Source organism: Scyliorhinus torazame, chromosome 1 (assembly GCF_047496885.1).
Source record: "Scyliorhinus torazame isolate Kashiwa2021f chromosome 1, sScyTor2.1, whole genome shotgun sequence".
Lineage (NCBI taxonomy): Eukaryota > Metazoa > Chordata > Chondrichthyes > Carcharhiniformes > Scyliorhinidae > Scyliorhinus > Scyliorhinus torazame.
The window spans coordinates 327150713-327170087 of NC_092707.1; the positions used below are offsets into that span (position 1 = coordinate 327150713).

General features: G+C 41.3%; 1 long non-coding RNA gene across 1 annotated transcript; it reads right to left on the reverse strand.

Annotated features, from left to right (window-relative positions):
• Nucleotides 1–288: 288 nt before the first annotated feature.
• LOC140394484 (uncharacterized) lies at nucleotides 289–18755 on the reverse strand. Its single transcript, XR_011936041.1, has 3 exons — nucleotides 18546–18755; nucleotides 3726–3868; nucleotides 289–547 (listed from the first exon to the last, which is right to left on the reverse strand). It is a non-coding gene; the product is annotated as an uncharacterized lncRNA (long non-coding RNA).
• Between the last annotated feature and the right edge of the window lie 620 nt (nucleotides 18756–19375).

Sequence of the window (19375 nt, forward strand, 5' to 3'; positions counted from 1 at the left end):
CGGCAAGGGCAAGATGGACTGACTGACCCCCTTCTGTGCTGTATTTATTCTATGCTGTGTGTTGTATCTTAAAATTGAGGTGAGTTATGGTCAGAACATTTAATCTAGGTGGATGTAATTTGACAAAGCATTAGATCAACCCTCAAAAGTGGCCAAATATATCTTTTCAATTTTGATAATAAATGCAGAGTATTTCTCATTTTGACATTGTCAGGAACATCGTCATCTTTAGGAAGTTCAAAAATAACCATCTTGAATAATTTACTTAGTAACAAGGGGAAGTTCAAATTCTCCAGACAAACATTTTTAATTGGTGTCTTCTATAGAAATGGCATAACACAGTTTAGTCACCAGCAAGGCACAAGACAAATCCATTGCTAAGATATCTTGGTCGCATTTTTGTGGGTTCAGGTTCAAATTCTGAGACGGGGGTGCGGCCTGCAGAGGTATCTGGGTACTGTCAAGTCTCTGAGTCGGCTATCTGATGGTCTAGTCGTTCCTTTCATTTCTGGATTTTATTGCTCTGAAATGTCTTTGTCATAAACACCTGTGGGAAAAAATAGCATGTAATACTTTGAATGTTATCTCAAATATTTGTTTGTGTTCAGCAGCATAAAGCACTCCTGCCCTGAGCTCCCTATGAACCAGAGTGTGCCTTTGCCTGCACAATGTCGAGGTAATTGTAGTGATCCCAGGGGTCGAACAGAAACTTTAGTCACCGTATTTTGCCTTCCAGGTTATATAACATGCCCTCACATCAACCCTATTCGAAAGCAGAATAAACACTAGCAAACTGTGTCTTGAGTTATAAACTTTGGAACAAATTTGTTAACAATAAATAAAATAACAAAATAAAAGCAAAAACAAGCAGTTGATTTATATTTACAATCACTGGAGTCCCGAGAAGGATTTAAACAGAAGGTTTACTCAACAAGCCAAAGCAAAGCCGCAAAGCAGCAGGGGTACACCTCGTCCCAGCTGGGACCATCCGAAGTTGCCGGATCACTTCCTGGCTGGCTTTTATCGATGGGCGTTAACAAGACCCGCTGTTAGGCCTTCCCCCTTCAGCCGGGAAACTCATATTTGCACGATCCCCAAAGGGAGTTCAATTGGGTTGTCTCCATGGGTCTCGTGGGGTTAATACCTTTTAGAGCACTATACAGATGTCATTATTCTTTCTCGAACAATAACAAATACCAATTGTGTCTCTGAAGCAAAAATTCAATGTCAAATTAGATACACAACATTCCTGACCTCATGTGGACCTCACTGGTAACAACTTGGAACATGGGGTGGCATGGTGGTACAGTGGTTAGCACTACTGCCTCACTGCGCCAGGGGCCCGGGTTCAATTCCGGCCTTGGGTTACTGCCTGTGCGGAGTTTGTACATTCTCCCAGATTCTCCGTGGGTTTCCTCCAGGTGCTCCGGTTTCCCCCCACAGTCCAAAGTTGAGCCGGTTTGGTGGATTGGCCCTGCTAAATTGCCCCCTAGTGTCCAGCGACATGCAGGTTAGGTTACAGGGTTATGGAGATAGGGTGGGGTGGACATGAGTAGAGTGCACATTCGAAGGGTTGGTACAGACTTGATGGGCCAAATGGCCTCCTTCTGCACTGTAGAGATTCGATGATTCTATTTTACAATTTGGTTGCTTCTATTCATTGCTGCTAGATTCAAGTCTTAAGCGCAACCAAGACAATGATGACAATAAAATTGGGAAAAAATTATTCAGACTGAATTTCCTTCTGGGCCCCCTGATTTGGCAGACAGTACTGCCACTGAAAACAAGCAGGAACCTCATTATGCCACGCAACTCAGAGTTAAATGATGTACTTATGATCGAGCAGCAGCCTTCATGTCAGTATTTGCTCAAGATCATACTTGTCCATTGTACCTAACAGGCTACAATCAACAATGCTCAAAGGGATCACTGAAAGCAAAACTGGCAAGAGTACATTTTGTTTTGGCAGATTTCTATTTGGAATTCAGGATGACCTTCAATGGTCTCCTGGCTCCTTGTTGATAATCCGTCACTCCTTCATTAATACACACTGTCATCACCCCTGCCCACCGCCCCCCCCCCCCCCCCCCCTTGGCCCACAATCAATCCAACCCTCTCATCCAACCTATTATCACAGGCATGTGCTCCGTTTAATTTTTCACCCTCGCTGAGCTGCCGACCAGTGCTCAAAATGTGGAGACATCAAACCAAATGTAGTGAAATGAATTCCGACCATCAATATAGTGTGAACCTCTCACTAATGGTATTGGGTAGATTTTGCAACCACCCCACCCCCTATTCACACAAGGAAAGACTAAAATCTGGGCAATAGTTTCATAGCGAAGGAACTAACTGCGGCTCTGTTGGCGGCAATCTTGCCTCTAAGTCAGAAGGTTGTTCAACTCCCAATCCAGGATTTAGGCACAAAAATCAAGGTGGAAACCCCTTGATTTTGTACTGAGGGAGCCCTACTTTGTCAGAGGTACCATCTTTTGGATGAAACATTAAACCAAGACTCTGACGGCCCCCTCAGGTGGACATAAAAGAAAGATTCCACTGGACTATTTCAAAGAAGAGCAGGGGAGTTATCATTGGTGTCCTGGCTAATGTTCATCCCTCATGGAAGCACGGTGGCACAGTGATTAGCATTTCTGCCTCATTGCGCCAGGGACCCGGCTTCGATTCCAGCCTTTGGTGACTGTCTGTGTGGCGTTTGCATGTTCTCCCCCGTGTCTGCGTGAGTTTTCTCCATGTTCTCAGGTTTCCTCCCACAGTCCAAAGATGTGCAGGTTAGGTGGATCGACCACGCAAAATTGCCCCTTAATGATGGGGTTATGGAGTGGAGGAGTGGACCTGGGTGGATTGCTCTTTCAGAGGGTCAGTGCAGACTCAATGGGCCGAATGACCTCCTTCTGCACTGTAGGGATTCTTTGTCTATGTTTAATTAACATCAGAAGGACTAATTATCTGGTCATCACCTCATTGCAGTTTGTACATGGGCGATTGCTGTGTGAAAATTAACTGTCTTGTTTCTAAAATTACAAAGTAACAACACCGCAAAGGTACTTTGGGACATCCTGTGGTGGTGATGAAAGGTGTTCAATAAATGCAAGTTTTTTCATTTCAAATTAGTAACGCATCTCTTTAATTCAAATAGAATTGTAAATCAAACTAAGATCTGAAATGAATTATTTGGGCCCTGTCTGGGAAACAAATATTGTCGGAAACACTGCAGTTAATCTGTGAACTTTCCTTCATTGGGCAGCACGGTAGCATTGTGGATAGCACAATTGCTTCACAGCTCCAGGGTCCCAGGTTCGATTCCGGCTTGGATCACTGTCTGTGCGGAGTCTGCACATCCTCCCCGTGTGTGCGTGGGTTTCCTTCGGGTGCTCCGGTTTCCTCCCACAGTCCAAAGAGGTGCAGGTTAGTTGGATGGGCCATGATAAATTGCCCTTAGTGTTGGGTGGGGTTACTGGGTTATGGGGTTATGGGGATAGGGCAGAGGTGTTGACCTTGGGTAGGGTGCTCTTTCCAAGAGCCGGTGCAGACTCGATGGGCCAAAATGGCCTCCTTCTGCACTGTAAATTCTATGTAAATTCTATGAACAATAGTAATGATAAATATTTGCATATCAAGGCCTCCCTGAGCTTTACCAACAACTCTTTGACACTGATTTTTACTCAGAGTATGACATGGTCCAGCAGGTCAAGCGGCAGGCTCACCTGATGGCAGTGGAGCACAAATCAAACCATTTTAAATCCCAGGCCTCATTCCAGGCGATTCACCAATCCAATCCTGTGAGAACCGGTATCTGGCCAGGTAGTGGGAACGATATTTTTGATGGCAAGAGATTACCAGCAGGGCCCTGTGGGAACAATATCAGCAATCAGGTAAGAACACTGTGGTGTTGGCGGGTGGTAAGAGAGTTAGCGAACCAAATTGATGCAGTTGTGGGGGGAGGGGAGAAATGGAAGCCTGTGGGGCCGGGGAGGCCCCAGACATCCTCATAAGGCCGCAAGGTGCACTCATCCTCTACCTGACCCACAATAAAACCTTTAAACAATTAAAATAACTTAGTTGATCGATTCTCTTCTGGGACTGCTCCTCCTTGGTGCCAATTTACCTTGATGTCGCCCACACTTGGCATTAAAAATTTGTTATTAAATTCATGTCAGGGTTCAAATGATGTTATTGGTCCTGAATATTGAATATTTATTCAGGTTATTGCCTGCCAACACTGAGGACCTCATACGCTGCACCAAACATGCCTGTAAAAATGGTCCAGTGGAGGGGATCACTGCTGTTTTTCAATCCAACTACCCCCCTCCCCCCCTTCCCTGCATTCTAGTCAGGCACAGAAGTGTTAAAATCAAGTCTTTCATCTGTCTTGTCCTACTGTCTATTGTTAAACTGGTTAGTTCTTTAACAAAATCAGTTAGTGTAACCTCATGTGTACTGTAACAAGAAAATAATGGCTATACACATCACAGATGCTTAATTTTTGATATGTCAAATACTCAAGCAATACCTCAGCAGGTACAGGAATTGAACCTGTGCTGTTGGCTTTACTCTGCATCACAAACCAACCAACTGAGCTAAATCCTGTACTCTGAGTGTACATATTGAGTAATAAATCCTGTACTCTGAGTGTACATATTGCAATGAGTGTAGGAATTTCAGCTATATTGCATGATAAGTATTTGGTGAAGTAAGGCTTAAAAGCCTGGGCTTGGAGAGAAAACTGCTGTGTGTTTGACTGCTGAAGTCATGTTTCAAAAGAATCTTGGTTTGAAAGACAAAGCTTTTAGTCGATAGAAGTGCAATTAACCATTGTAAAAAGCTTGGGTTAATGCAATTTTGTTTTGAATAAGGAGATTCCTTGGGGAGTTAATTACTTTTCGGTTTGGTGAGATTATTTCATTGCTGAATGGAGCTAAGGCATCAGGCTTTTTGAGAAGGCCCCTAGTCGCCACATTTTGGTGCTTGTTCGGGTACACGGAGGGAGAATTCAGAATGCCTAAGTTACCTAACAGCATGTCTTTCGGGACGTGTAGGAGGAAACTGGAGCACCCGGAGGACACCCATGCAGATACAGGGAGAAGGTGCAGACTCCGCACAGACAGGGACCCAAGCCGGGAATCGAACCTGGGACCCTGGTGCTGTGAAGCAACAGTGCTAACCACTGTGCTACCATGCCGCCCGTGGATATATCTGAAAATGATTACTATCCAATACTTACAGGAAAGAGATATTCACATCACTACTGCTTCCAACACTATCAACTTCAGCATCATTCCCTCACAGAAGCCCTCTGTATTCTCAGAGTGACTGCAATTTAGCCCTCATTTTGGGGCATTTTTCACCGTGGGCATTGCTCATTTGGTACTGGGTTGGCATGAGCCCAATTATTTGGCGAAGAATGTTCACAGCCAACAGTTAAATTCAAAACTACGAAAGTAAGCAGAGCATGCTAACTTTCAGCTTCATATATCCCCAGGTACTGATAACAAATATGGCAGGTGATGTATTTACAGCACAGAATGAGCGCACACATGCTGCCCATTAGACCCTAAGGTGCCTATACCTTTAAAACAACCATGCCATAGTTAAAGTTCCGAGCCTGAATTTAGTTCCTGCACTTTTTTTTTTTTTTCTTAATCAACTGACTAAATTAAACTTAAAACAAATTTAATGACTGAATCATGCTGGCATCAGTATAAAAGAACGAGGGTACGATTCAGTTTAAGTGTCCCCGGTTAGTATTTGGAGGGTTTCAATGTTGCACAATTTGATGCCACTGTTACTATTGTTTTAAAAGTATCTGATTTGCAATATTTTCTGAATGAAATGAAAAGCCCTGTAATTTAAGTGGGTTGTGGAAATGTTTGTGTACCAGGTACACCTGACTTGCAGCCTGGATAATAAAACTCTCTTGATTGGACTCAAAGAGCCATTTAGCCTTCCTCCTTGTAATCATTTTCAATTGAAATTTATGAGGTGCCAAGGGGAATGGGTACTACCACTGACCTTTGAACTTTTCTGAATGTGGTGTGAGGAAGAGTCCTTGAATGTTTGGAATCGCTCAATTGTCTTTCCCATAGACACATTAGAGACTCTAATCATTATAAATCAAGATTTTTTTTGCTTGACAATTCAATTTGCTACACTTGCACAGAACATGCTTTAAATGTTCGGCTCATTGCATTTAACTCTTGATCAAATTCCCAATATAGAATAGGTGCCTTATGGGTTTTCTGTCATCAGACTCCTTTTATTGTCTATGTATCGTTTACTCAGTCTGGATTGTATATTTACCCCATCACTCTACAGAAGTGTGAACATAACCTGGTTTGCTCATATTGTGCTTTATGAGGTGAGAATTACAATGCTTCAAGCAGTTGTTTCTGCAACTGCCCACTGCCATGTTAAAGCTGTTTCCATCTTGGTGCTACTTTTAGGACAGCCAGTTGAAATCCAAAGTTACCAGATTTGAGAAGACCTATTTAAAAAATGGGCCTCTCTAGCTGTGAATTTTAAATATTTAATTTGGTGTTACCTTCAGCTGTTTTTATACCCAGTTAGTTGGACTTTCTAATGGGAGAAGGTGAGGTTAGGGCTTTGGGATGGGACTGACATGGTTTATAAATAGGACATCTGGGTATGACGGGCAGCAGAGTGTGTGGTGCCTGGGTGCAGCTGACACAATCAGGGACGAGATTGCCTGGTGCATTGTGGGGTTTGAGTCTCTGGCTGTGCCTGACACTCAGTGATATTGTAAATCCAAGAAACATGTGGAGGTATTCTAGACAGCACTCAGTTGGTCCCGACAGCGCGAATGATCAAGGAGCAAGAAGCAGATTGCATGGAAGGCCCTCCTTAAACCTTAACTCTGTGACCAAACTTTTGGTCACCTGTCCTAACGACTCAATCATTGGCTCAGTATCAATTTTTTCTGCTTACACTCCTGTAAAGTGTCTTGTGACATGTTACTACAGGTTTTATAGCACTATATAGATGCCAGTTGTTGTTCTTGCTAGTGTTCATTTGTAGAATCTGATTCACCTGCCAGAATTTAAATAAAAGTTCTCCCACCATCTGCTCTACAAAGTGGTTGCATGTTGAAGCTGTCATAATAAAACACAAGGTTGATTTTGAAGCAATTTTAAGAAGCTCAAATCATTTCTAATGAGATTTTTATTTCCCACAGCTAATAATGTCTGGATGATGAAAAGGACAGAACAGCTGCTGTATGGAATATGATAGTGTGAAGAAAGCAAAGCCACAGTTTATAACACTGAGCAATTCATCTAATCCCAGTGCACTGCAGCACCATGGGCCAAATGAAGGCAGGTCTTTTCAGGATCTCCAGAGATTATTTACCACAGCGGAGCTCCTTGACCTTTAATCTGACCAAAGTCTGCAAATGTGCTTCAAATCTATCCAGTTTTTTTTCCTCATTTAATATTTAAACAATAAAAATATCTACAGGCCTGAAAAAGTGCTGTGCTTGATTTGCAACTTTCGACACCGATGTTGATCAGTGAATCAACCAACAGATTGTGTGTGTGTGTGTGTGTGTGTGACAGAAGCAGAATGTCCAGCATATGTCTGAGGTGTGTGTGCATGTATGGGGGGGGAGCGAGAGAGAAATAAAATGTACTTTTTATTTACATTATTTTAGTGCACGGAATAAATGTGAATTGAACAATGGATATTGCACACTCGTAACCAGAACGGTTTCTTCTTCTGTGACTGGGGTGGCACGGTAGCACAGTGGTTAGCACTGTTGCTTCACAGCTCCAGGGTCCCAGGTTCGATTCCCAGCTTGGGTCACTGTCTGTGCGGAGACTACATGTTCTCCCCGTATCTGCATGGATTTCCTCCGGGTGCTCTGGTTTCCTCCCACAAGTCCCGAAAGAAGTGCTGTTAGGTAATTCTGAATTCCCCCTCTGTGTACCCGAACAGGCCCCGAAGTGTGGCGACTAGGGGCTTTTCACAATAACGTCATTGCAGTGTTAATGTAAGCCTTCTTGTGACGATAAAGATTATTATTATATGTAAAACTGCCGCGGTACATCTTGATACTGAGGAAGCAACGCGGGTAATACAACATTTGTTGGCAAAAAGAAAGAGGGCTTGCATTTATGTGGTGTCTTTCACACCCACTGCACATCCATAAATGTTTTTCAACCAGTGAAGTACTCTTGCAGTCTAGTCTCTGGTGTAATGTGGAAATCTGAAAGTAGGCAGAAATATGGCAAATAAAATTGAATTGGGAAAGGTGTAAAGTTTTGCACATTGGAAGGAAAAAGAGGCAACCCATTTATATCATGACTGGGCTTGAGATATGATGAAACTGAAAGCGATCTGGGGCACAAAATGATTGGCTACTTAATGTTGAACTACATAGCCAAAACAGTAGGGTAGATGACAGAAGTCATAATTGAACTAAAGTTCTCTGGGCAGATTACACCATGAATATTGTGTCCAATCATAATCATCGAGACACAAAAGAGCTGTTCAACTGTTAGTGGTTGTTCAGAAAAGAGTCACAAAACAAGTTCCTAGTCCCAAAGGGCTGACCATTTTCTCAGGCTGAATCTCAATATTATTAACCTCAGCATAATATTCAGCCCTAAACTGGGTTTACTATCCTTGCTATCACAAACACCACTAATCCCCATAGCATCACCCCATCCACCCAAACCTCAGCTGGTCTATGACTGAAACTCTCCTCTATGTCTTTATCAGCTTCCATTTCTTTCCTACCTGGCCTTCAATCTTCCAACTTCCTTAAAAACAATGCTAACTATATCCTATCCTATATCAAGCCCTAGACATCCATAACCCCTGTGTTTGCTGGTCAACATTGGCTCCTAAACCCAATTCAATTTAAAATTGTCATCCCTTAAAATCCTGATGTGGCCACATTTCTCTGTTTTATGAAAGGGACATGTTTAACCAACTTATTGGAGTTTGTTGAGGAAGTAACTGTGTTGTGGATAAAGGCATTGAAGTACTGCACTTAGATTTCCAGATTTCATAGAGTGCCACGCCAAAGGTTATTGGAGAAAATAAAAGCTTATGGTTTAGAGGATAAAATATTGATATGACGGAAGATTAGATGACCAACAGGAAGCAGAGAGTATACATAAATGGATCTTTTACAGGTTAGCAAGATGTAACAAATCGTGTGCCACAGAGACCGGTCCTGGGAATACAACATTTTTTCTATATGACTTGGATGAAGGGATTGTTGCCAGATTAGCTGATGACACAAAGATAGATAGGAAAGTAAGTTATGAAAAGGATATAGGTGGGCTAGAAAAATACAAAGATAGGTTAAGTGAGTGAGCAAAGATTTAACAAATGAGGTATACATTAGGAAATTTGATATTGTCTATTTTGGCAGGATGAATAAAAAAGAAGCATATTATCTAAGTCGTGAGAAGTTAAAGAACTCTGAAGTGTAGAGGGATCTGGGTGTCCTAGTGCAAGAATCACAAAAGGCTGGTATGCAGATGCAGCAAGTAATTTGGAAAACTAATAAAATGTTATCATTTATTACGAGGAGAACTGACTCCAAAGGTAGGGAGGTTATGCTTCAATTGCACAGGGCACTAGTGAGACCACATTAGAGTACTGGAGACAGTACTGATCACCTTACTTAAGGAAATATGTAAATGCATTGGAAGCAGTTCAGAGAAGATTTACCAGACTAATACCTGAAATGGGTGGGTTGTCTTATGAGGAAAGGTTGGATAGGCTAGGTTTATATCCATCTGAGTTTAGAGGCGATTTGATTGAAAAAAAAGACAATTTGATTGAAACACATATGATCCTGAGGGGTCTTGACAAGGCGGATGTGGAGAGGATGTTTCCCCTTCTGGGAGAATCTGGTACCAGGAGCTACTGTTTAACAATAAGGGCTCCCCCAATTAAAATGGAGAATAGGTGAATTTGTTTTCTCCCCAAGGGTCATCAGTCTTTGGAACTCTCTTCCAGAAAAGATGGTGGAAGCAGAGTCTTTGAATATTTTTAAGACAGAGATGAATAGATTCTTGATAAGCAAGAGGATAACAAGTTATCAAGAGAAGGCAAAGTGAAGATTTGAGGTTACTTTCAGATCACCCATGATCTTCATAAATGGTGGAGCAGACTCGAGGGGCTGAATGGCCTACTCCTGCTCCTTGTACATATATTTTTTGTAACTTCCTCCAGCTCAGCAACACCTTCAGAATTAATTATTCCTTAAAATGATCCTTTAAAACCTTTATTCACAATGCCTAACATCTTCTTCGCTGTCTTGGCATTCACTTCTGTCTGATTGTGCCTTTGTAAAGTGCCTTGAGATGTTTATCTGCATTACAGTTGCTATATAAACGCATGCTGTTGTTGTTAATAATCGTATTAATCCATAAACACCAATTGTTGGCTGCAGACATAAGTTTCCATTACTGGCAAGTGTTTATGTATGTCTGCACATTCTCCCCTTGTTTGCGTGGGTTTCCTCCGGGTGCTCCCACAAGTCCCGGAAGACGTGCTTGTTAGGTGAATTGGACATTCTGAATTCTCCCTCGGTGTACGCGAACATGCGCTGAAATGTGGCGACTGGGGAATTTTCACAGTAACTTCATTGCCGTGTTAAAGTAAGCTTACTTGTGACACTAATAAAGATTATTATTATCATTATGTAAATAAATTTCCAGATAATAGGCAAAATAATTAATTTAACTTAATATGAGGAAAATCAGATCTGCTCCAACACAGCTTTAAAATTCTCCTCACCCGGTTTGTTTTTCCCTTTGGCAGTACTTTATGCTCAGGTGATGCTGACAAAAATGTACTGCATTATATTTATTGACTTAACTATCAAGGGATATGATGGGGTGATAGTTAATGAACTGAATTTTACGGTCCCAGTCCCCAGGCTAAAAAGTCAGGAAACTCAGCCACGATCTCGACACCCTGCTGGGAGCAGCAGTACTTGCTTTAAAGGCAGACTTCTACCTTTTTCTCTGCTTCAAAGAGCTGCCAGCCAATTGGAAGAAAGGCAGCACTGTATAAACGCATGCTGTTGTTGTTAATAATCCTATTAATCCATTAACACCAATTGTTATCTACAGACATAAGTTTCCATTACCGTCAAGTGTTTATGTATGTCTGCACATTCTCCCATTGTCTGTGTGGGTTTCCTCCGGGTGCTCTGGTTTCCTCCCAAATGACATGCTTGTTAGGTAAATTGGACATTCTGAATTCTCCCTTGGTGTGTAGTGATCTCTATATGTGCATGTACACAAGGGGTTAATGTGTAATCAGTAGCACCACATGATCACTAGAGGGCCAGACCAACAGGGGTATAAAAGGCAACCACATTGGGTCTCTGGCTCTCTCGGGGGTGCACTGTGACCAGGGCAATAGCAGAGTAGTTCAGATGGCGAGTGGAGTTACGTATAGTTACTGTAGTTAGATCTTGTTAACCTTATCACTAGTATCAAAGTTAAAGTAAAGAACTCATGCAATTATTGTTATAGTTACTCAATAAACCTTGTGTTACTACTGGATGAGTTTGAGTTTTCTTCATCGAGATTCAGAAGACCTCTTCATTAGCCAAGGATTGAGTAGCACATGTTACCTACCACACAGGTAACAAAACATGGTACCAGGTTTGTTGGCTTTAACAGAACTACTTAGATTATGTTAGACAAAAAGAGAAGAAAATTCAGACTGGATATTCGACTGTGGAAGACCTTGCAGCAAATGGATCCTCGACGACTAACTATGGGACTCATTGGCTCTCTAGGGCAGCTGGAAACAATCGGTAATTTAAGTTATAACTGGAAAAGATTTGAACAGATATTCCAAATATTTATCGCAGCTAATGATTTGAGCACAGTCTCTGACGCAACAAAAATAGCAGTACTACTCTCAACAGGTGGGCATGAAGCTAGAGAAATCTATAATTGCTTTAATTACTTAGAAGGTGAAAACAACACCAAAATAGAAGTAATACTCAAAAAATGTGATGAATACTGTAAGAGTCAGCCTGGAGAGATGCTGGAAAGATTTAACTCTTGTCGTAAATGCCAGAGAAACGGAGGGCCCATCACTGATTTTATCACAAATCTCAAGTTAATACTACAAGGCTGTGATTATGCTGATTTCAGAGACACTATGATAATGGATCAATTAATTTCTGGACTATCTGACAAAAATTTGAAGGAAGAACCTTCACACGATAAGTATCTAACTCTAGAAACTGCTATACAAAAATGCCTTGCTTATGAACAAAAACAAAATAAATACTGTGAGTCTTTACGAACACAGAATCAGTATCAAGAAAATAAAAATCGGTAAAAATGGCATGAACACTCACCATGAGGCAGAGGCAGGATCTCACTCGATGCAGCAGCACTTTTTGATCGGCAGCCATCTTGAGCGAGAGTGTTCCGGCCAGTACGCACATGCGCACTTCTCAAAAAGAAGGAAAACGGCAAAGTACACTCGAGAAGCCGTGCATGCGCAGTTGCGAAAAGAGCGCACAGTAAAGGAAACTCGAATTGCGCATTCGTGATCGATTCCTACGCATGATGTCATGAGCGTCATGATGTCAGAGGACCCGGACAACACCCACTTAAAAGGGAAATGCACGAAAATGAACAAAAAGACATTTAATGCTGCAAAACCAAATTTTCTTACATCAAAAGACGGAACAATGCCCAAACTTACACCAGCAGTTAGAAATAACCTCCGCAGCACCCTGGCACAAGCAGTTTGCACCACCCAAAGGGGAGAGCACAGTGATTTGTTCATTGAAGAATACTACTCAGAAGATGATTTCTTCATTGGACATAGAAAGAATAATGACAAATCCGAAACAAAAAGAGATGATTTGTTCATTGAAGACTACTGCTCAGACATGGATGAGATTTTCAGAATTGATGATCATTGCATCAGCAACATGGTTGAAACGCTCAACACGACTCTTCTCATGGTAGATGAATCCAATACCATAATGCCATGGCAGATTGTTGATACATTGGATGACAGTAATACCCAAGAAGAAGACGCCGCCACACAGAGAGCACAGATCGACTCTACAGCGAGAACACTGCACGACTCCACAGAGAGAGCGATGACAGACTCCACAGAGAGAGCGATGAAAGACTCCAAAGAGAGAACGATGGAGGACTCCACAGAGAGAGCGATGAAATACTCCACAGATAGAGCAATGAAAGACTCCACAGAGAGAGCGACACAAGCCTCCACAAAGAGAGCGATGCAAGCCTCCACAGACAGCTTGGTGACAGACTCAAAAATGGAAGCAAGCAAACACTCCATAGCGAACGCCATGCATGAACAAGACTATGAAGGTCTATCCACCTTATCTGCGTAACCAGCAGCAGACTACGAACGTCTACCAAGCTCACGTGAACAACAAAAAGACTATGACAGTCTACCCAGCTTATTTGAGCCACCAGAACCCAGCTCATTTAACCAACAAGAAGACGGTTTACCCAGTTTATTTGAGCCACCAGAAAAAGACTATGAAAGTCTACCTGGCTCATTTAACCAACAAGAAGACACTGAATGTCTACCCACTGTATGTGAGACAAGTGACGAAGAAATCACAATTTCCATACAGGATGCACAGGATCACAGCGAGACTGACAGATCTCAGCTCGTCTGTACAGAAGCACAGAGGAGGGCTACTCATGAGTCCAGAGAGACCACATCAATTGAAATCTTGAAGGTTTTGACTCCAGAATAGGAGCACCAAGAGTCCAGAGAGACCACGTCAATAGAAATCTTGAAGATTTTGACTCCAGAAGAGGAGCACCAAGACCAACAAGAAAATGATATTGTGAAGATTTTGACTCCAGAAGCGAAGCACCAAGAAACCAAAGGTGATTCAAATGAACCAGAAACAACTCCAGAAGAGGAGCACAAAGAAATCAATGATGTTTCAAGTGAACCAGAAATGACTCTAGAAGAGGAGTACCAAGGAAGCAAAGAAGAGGAATAGGAATCAAATCCACCACAAATGACTGATGTCACCAACATCAATGCAACATCAGATCATTCTCACAATTCACACGAAGAAACGCTCAATGTAACAGATACCACAACGGACACTGACACCAATAACTGTGACAATGACTCAAATTATCCACACGGAACACTCATTGAGCGCAACAAGAACAAACACTGCAAGATGCACAGCAGAAACAAGATCAACAACAGCAACAACGAAAACAACATGCAGCGCAACAAGAACAATAAAGCCAACAAGAAGCATAACAGAAACAACAAGCACAACAAGAAAAATGAGAAGAACAGCGACGAAAACAACAAAAACAGAAACAACAAGCACGACAAGAAAAACAACAAGAACCACAGCGAAAACAAAAAAACAGAAACAACAAGCATGACAAAAACAATAACAACAAGAATGACAACGAAAACAAGAAACACAGAATTGACAGAAACAACAATGAAACATGAAGGGCAATGCCACAGCACACTGCAAAACAATGACAAGACTACAAACATGCCAAGGCATGACAAAGAATCTCACAAATTCACATCTACTCCAGAACAAGCAAGCACGCCAGCTTTCAAGGCAGATGACACGCTAGATCAATACCGCAAGCACAGAAAAAAGTCCAAGTCAGACAATGGTGGAACACAGAATCGCTACCACAAGTATAGAGAAAAAAAAGTCTAAATCAGACAACAAAGTGATTCGACCATTCGAACACCTCATGATGGCTTGATGGTCGATTAAACACAAGAACACTGACGATGTTCACAAAGAAATAACAACATCAACATCACCACTTCAACAACAGAAGACGAAAGCAACTCAACCGAAAAAATTCATAAAGGTTGGAAAATATTTTTTATGAAGATTGGACTCATAAATATTAATTGGCTTTGTATAATCATCAAGATCATCACAACTTGTACATAACATCATTTGTCTACCTATTTCACGCAAGTGAAAAAACCTTAGAGATTAAATGTATTTATATTTGACGGACTAACTAATTGATTTTATGTGATGCATTTGCAAACTGCATCCATTATGTTTGTTCAATTTTCTTTACAACATACAGAAAATATGTAACACGAAAAAAAGGGGGATGTAGTGATCTCAGTATGTGCATGTACATAAGGGGTTAATGTGTAATCAGTAACACCACATGATCACTAGAGGGCCAGACCAACAGGGGTATAAAAGGCAACCACATTGGGTCTCTGGCTCTCTCGGGGGTGCACTGTGGCCAGGGCAATAGCAGAGTAGTTCAGATGGCGAGTGGCGTTACGTATAGTTACTGTAGTTAGATCTAGTTAACCTTGTCACTAGTATCAAAGTTAAAGTAAAGAATTCATGCAGTTATTGTTATAGTTACTCAATAAACCTTGTGTTACTACTGGATGAGTTTGAGTCTTCTTCATCGAGATTCAGGAGACCTCTTCATTAGCCAAGGATTGAGTAGCTCATGTTACCTACCACACAGGTAACAAAACACGGCGTACGCGAACAGTTGCTGAAATGTGGCAACTGGGGAATTTTCACAGTAACTTCATTGCCATGTTAACTTAAGCCTACTTGTGACACTAATAAAGATTAATATTATCATTATGTAAGTAAATTTCCAGATAATAGGCAAAATAATTGATGTAACTTTATATAAGGAAAATAAGATCTGCTCCAACGCAGCTTTAAAATTCTCCCCACCCAGTTTGTTTTTCTCTTTGGCAGTACTTTATGCTCAGGTGATGCAGTCAAAAATGTACTCCATTATATTTATTGACTTAACTATCAAGGGATATGATGGGGTGATAGTTAATGAACTGAATTTTACGGTCCCAGTCCCCAGGCTAAAAAGTCAGGAAACTCAGCCACGATCTCGACACCCTGCTGGGAGCAGCAGTACTTGCTTTAAAGGCAGACTTCTACCCTTTTCTCCGCTTCAAAGAGCTGCCAGCCAATTGGAAGAAAGGCCTCACTGTATTCCCAGCAAAGCCACTGGGGGCGATGTACATTTCTAGAACTACAGGCAGTCCCCAGTATTGAGGGGCTCAGATTGTCCAGTGTCAGAAGTATCGTGAGGGCGGCGAGGTGTTGAGGGGGTTGGATGGAAGGCTAGGTTCAACAGGTAAGGGGGAGGGTTTAAGGGGAAGAATGACCTTAGGGTTGCCTTCAGTGATCCAGAGGGCCCTCAAATGAGGCCCTCCCCATTCCCTTGCCAGACACCAGCCCACACAGGTACAATACAAGCGGTTGTGGGATGAAGCCTTTAAGTGGTCATTAATTGGTCATTTAAGGGCCTCACTACATCCAATGGCAGGCTGGGAGGAGTAGGCAGTTGAAAGGTCACCTGCTGGATTTTCCATGCTCACCCCCATATATTTGTAACACCAATGATTTGGAGTTTCTATCTGCTACAGCATAGTATCTTACCTTTAAGTAAATCTGATATAAGTTTTAACCTGAATATAAAGTTTCAATGGTGTGCTATTTATCTTCTTACAGAGAAGATAGAAATCAAAGCTGATTGAGCTGCTCTGGAGCACAATGCAGTAATTAAAAATGTTTGTTTGTTCTGTGGCATTCTATCTCATTGGTGGCACAAAAACAATGGTTCTTTAGACTTGACACAAATCGAGAGGAATCACCTGCAAATGCAGTGGAAGTCAGAAAATATTTAAACGTTACCCATAAGGTTGGTAATTTCATGCAATGCAACAAAAGGATAAATGCTCCTCCGAAAGATATTTTTTTGAGTGAATTATCATACTCTAATGCCTCTTCCCTTATTTTTAATTATTTCAGTCCGTAATATCAACCACATTGAACACTAGTCACAACATTGGTTCCTATCCAATGTACTGCAACTGGCCAAATTTTGATTGGTCCACTTATCAAGCCTGCTTTTCTGTGTGCCATTAGTAACCGGGCCTCCTTGCATTTGCCAGTGCAAAACTGAGCCTTTTAGTCATGAAAATATGTAAAGCTGTGTTAAAGTGCAATGTGTTACAGGAGACATGTGTGAGTTCAACATTAGTCAGCAACTTTGGCCTACTGCCTGCCCTGCATACTGTCATTTTAAGTTAGAACTTGGGAGGGAAGGATTCAAAGCATGCAGATCAGCACAAACCGTGAACCTACAGTACAATGACTTCATCAAAACTCCATTTATCAGTAATTACTGACTCCATTAAAGCAAAGTTTACAACATAGGGAGAAGCAGAGCTTAAAATATGCCTCAGCAGATGGGCAGAGAGTGTCAGTGATGCCATATTTCAAAGGCATCTGTGAGTTTGTTATCATTTTGTTTGGAGTCAGAACTGCAGCATTAACCAGAGTTGGTTGGGAAGAGAATGATTTACTTGACCTTGCATTTGTAGAACTGACAGCACGAACCTCATTAATTCCCTGGGTCAGTCTCAAAGACATAAATTGGTTTGAAATCGAAATAAATGGAGATTTACCAGACCTTTGCAAGGGATTATGAAATCTCTATAACCCAAGAAAGCATTTCCAAATCATTCTTTTAATAAATCAAACTGACTTTTAGGAGGAGGCTAATAAGTTTAATCAGGGAGTTTTGGAACTTTTAGTTCATATCAAACAGAAAATATCATTACATTTCATTTGAGTATCAACTGAGAGTGATAATTCACTCCTATTTCTTCTTGGACTGCTTATTGCTGTTGTTAAAAGCCACAGGCATTGAAAGAAATGGCAGCATAAATAACATTAGTCCACTGAGCTATTTTAAAAAGTCTCAAATATCTTTGGCTGTTGCTCAAAACTTCTCAACTGAAAATAAGCCTTACCTTTTTCCATTTCAATCTTTAACCTCATCTTCGCTGGAAACACAGATGTTTATATAACAATTTGAAGCCAAGCTAATTCATCTGCTCTTTCAAACTGTCATTTCTACATGCTTTTTTGTTATTATTCACATAAAAATGGGAGAGCCCTGGGCCAGAGGCCAGGTCGTTGGTAGTAGTTCTGCTAAAAAGAGTATCAAGACCTGGAGGGTAGCCAGCTAGAAAATCTATTCTTTGCTTATTTTGGACTCTTTTGAAGTTTGTTGTTTTCAGTTAGAATAGAAAAACAAACGCCAATTAAACGGGACAATTGGTGAGGTCTGAGAATCAGGAAAATGAAACAGCAGAAAAAAAAAAGTGTCAAATGCCGCCTTGCTTTAAACAAACAAAGCTCACAAAAAACAGAGTCAAAGCTTTGATTTTTTTTTGTCGCCAGATTTTACTTTGGTTAAAGGAAGGTTATCTCTGCCTGAACATACTACATAATTGTAATTTTTTCAGGCATTCAACATGGAGCACTATCAATAATAGTCTACCATAGTAGAAAATAAAATAAAAATAATAATGCAAGTGAGAACATAAAAACAGCTTCATACTCAGGCCATCATGGCCTAAATGAGTGTGTACCACTATTGCACAATACCCTACTTAGAAAATGCCCCCCACTCAATGTGTTAGATAGCTATCTTCCTTACCTCAACGCACAAGGCATCACTTGAAAATAGAGATGACTAGGATACTACATCGATGAGCAATAATTTGTGACAGGGATGAAGAGCAGGCTGTTGAAGTTTGTTCCTGGAATGTTAGCAGCTTTTTCTCAATTACTTCTGGAGGCCTTGTATTTTCAAAAGCTGCTTCTGCTGTCAAAGGGCCTCACACAAAGTGACGAAGGGCTGCAAGCCTTCTATCGCACAGACCAGGGATAAAGGATCCTGGGCCTGTTGCTGTCATGATTGAGACATATGTTTCGTTCAGATCATCAAACTATCAGGTCTGTCAATCATTTACCACCTGATTAGATGGACTGTGTCAAGTATTGGGAGAATGATAGTGTGCATGTGGGGAGGAGAGATGAAGGGACTGGCGAATGGGCAACATGAAAGCAGACAGAGCGATCGAATTAATAAACACTATTATTTCAGGCAGAATCTGAAAGGAAGGGATATAATGAAATGCCACCCCATAAATGGCTTGTCTAAGAAACACAGGTGTGTACTTTCAATAGCAGAGTATCGAAGAAGATAGGATACAGGACAAGACCAAGGGGGACAAAATGAAAAGACACATGGATGTCCAATTATTTGTAAACTACTGTAATTAAATGGCAAAATAAGGTAAAGAGCTTCTCTAATGACTTGGTGTGTAAATTCACCAACCGGTGCACTAAATGGGACAAACCAGAGCCTGAGTGTGCTGGTCTCAAACATGATGACCGTAGGATTCTCCAGTCAGCTCTATTAGAACAACATTAAGTTTGATTGTGGTAAATAACCAGCCAACCATCATTATCCCAGCTTACCCA